A 2,500-nucleotide genomic window follows, 5' to 3' on the forward strand; every position below is an offset into this window, starting at 1 on the left:
TCTCCACGCGGTAAGATGTGCTTCGAAGTTGAGAGCCAACAAACTTTCTGATGTTGCAGAAAGAGCCGGTTACTTCTACGACCAAATGGCGATCGCGAGCTCTTGTCTTGTTACGATCAAAGAAGAGGTAGACTAAATCAACGACGGTGATGTGATTAGCCGGGCGGCGCCTCGTGATGGGGGCCTTTGCCTTCTCGCTGTGGGTGTGGTTGGCGATACGTTGTTCGTTCTGCTTAACGATGATGCTTTGGTCGGGCAGTGGTATTTGATGGTTTGAGAATTGATCCCGCTGTGTCTACATCTCCCTAGAGGAAAGGCCACGTGAGCGGATGCGCGCGTTGAGGTTGGCTGTGGCTATTGCTAGTGTCAAAAGGGGCACGGGGCCTCCAAGGGGGTCGTGTCGGAGTAATTCGTTTTCGATCTGTTGAACCGCTCTCTCGGCCACAGGATTCTTGTTGCGATTTTTGGCATGTCCGAGGTCTATGGTGATTCTGTGATGCTTTAGTTGTTGATCTTCTGTTAGTGCCTTGAATCCTGGGGCAGGATCAGTGCGTACGACGACTGGCGGTCTGTCTAGTGGACGCATTTGGACACATAGGCGGATAATAGCGTCACGTAGGGTGTGGCGTTGCTCATCCTCTTCTGGAGTCGTGGCTGTGAAAGAAGTCACGCATTCACGTAGCGCTAGTATGAGCTGTCTCGATCGTTTGATAATGTCTGCGGCGAACGAAACGCCAACGGCCTCGGATGGAAGGGAAGTTGACTGATCTTCGCGCGCTTTCGGAGTTTGACGTAAGGCGGTACACTGGTGGCAAGCTTGAGTCACTCGGCCTATGGCTTTGTCTATATCTAGAGCGTACAGATAGCGTTTTGTGACAGCCTTGAGTTGATGACTTGATGGGTGACTGAGCTGGATTAGCAACGCGGTTAAGAGTTCTCTAGTACCTGCCGGGGAACAACAATGTATTCACGGGTGGGAGCGAGAGGCTCCTTGCGCTTAACAACGAGTAAGCCGTCCTTGGCAATGGTAGCGACATGAGCTACCTTTTAACGTCCGTCATGTTAGTGAGCTTTTTCGAAGGACGCGTTCCCTGTTGTAGATGCGCGTAGGTTCGTCGCAAATCAGAACATTCCGACTGTGTGGCCAACCAGGCAGTGCGACTGGTGAACGGGAGGTGCCCATTGCCACTGAATATGTCTTGGATTGACGTGCGTCTGATATCAGAATCTTGGGTGAGTCTTGTGAAGGCGCAGACTTGGCAGGCCTCATCCTCACACGGAGCTGCATTGCGACGGGCAAAATCTGAAGGTAGTATCGCGGAGCCAGATACATATCTTACAGAAGCCTGGTAACGGCTCACGGTAGACAGAAAGGTAGATACGCGGGGGTTTGCTGAGAACTCTCCTCTGCAGAGTTGTTCATACGCCCGTACGCAAGGTATGCTGTCGGTCAATATGCAGGCCTTATGATGCTACTGTATCAGGTATGGGCTGAAGTGTTTGGTGACAACGGCGATTGCTAGGGCTTCCACCTCACATGGTAACCACGTTAATTGTGAGCCTCGCAGTTTGGCGATAAAAAAACATGCTAGGCTTAACTTGTCATTACGGGTGACGTACAGTGTGGCGCCTATTCCAGGTTTTCAAAGTGCTCCGTCTGTTACCATCCACAGTTGATCACTCGGGATGGGGAGCGAGATGGTATGAGCAGTAGAAAGGGCTGCCTGGGCCTTGTGGAATGTCGCACGGAGGTCGTCTGTCCACTGAATAGTCTCCCTAGATTTACGGCCAGCGAAAGTGTCGTCAAGTTTTGCAAGGAGTGTAGAGCATCCTGGGATGACGCGGGAGAGCACCTTGAAAGCTCCGATGAGTGACCTCTTTCGGGTGACAGTGTCGGGTTCGAGGCACGAGGCAAGAGCGTCGATACGGTGCGGGCTAGCACTTAAAGTGCCAGAGTTCCAAACCCAGCCTAGTATCGTTGTGGACTGAGGGTTGACGATCGTTTTGGATGTGGAAAGGCGAAGATCACACTTGTGCAGGGCCTGTAGAACTTTCTTCCAGTTCAATAGGAGTTCACCCGGAGAGTTTCCGCCACATTTTGTTCGAAGCCTTGATTCAGTTGGGACTGGAGTTCATCTCCTAATAATTTCCCAGTGATTGGAATGTGGGCAAACACAAGGCACTATATTCTTTGTAAAAGCAAGGCTTTATTAAATCACGACATTTCTGGAACAAACTCTGATTACTGTGACCCAACAGTGTGATAGCATCTGTATTGAAGGTCAGAAGTTCCTCCATATTTGAGGTGATATTAGAGTTTTTCGAGTCAGCAAGTGTAGCCATAATTTTGCTGGCTGAGCCAGTCAAGATAGCCCCAATTTTCGTGACTGCCTTTTGAATGGCCGCTACGCGGAGATCCCTCCGTTTAGCCTGATGAGTAAGCTTGTCCCAAATTTCAGGGTTCACTGTTGGTACAGTGACCTTGTCACAGTTTGATGCG

General features: G+C 50.6%; 1 pseudogene; it reads right to left on the bottom strand.

Moving 5' to 3' along the window:
- Window positions 1–1,383, bottom strand: part of LOC149115408 (uncharacterized) — a 1,886-nt pseudogene extending 503 nt beyond the window's left edge.
- Between the last annotated feature and the right edge of the window lie 1,117 nt (window positions 1,384–2,500).

The sequence above is a fragment of the Orbicella faveolata genome, unplaced genomic scaffold (assembly GCF_042242905.1).
Source record: "Orbicella faveolata isolate gen_17 unplaced genomic scaffold, um_ofav_v1 contig_13, whole genome shotgun sequence".
Lineage (NCBI taxonomy): Eukaryota > Metazoa > Cnidaria > Anthozoa > Scleractinia > Merulinidae > Orbicella > Orbicella faveolata.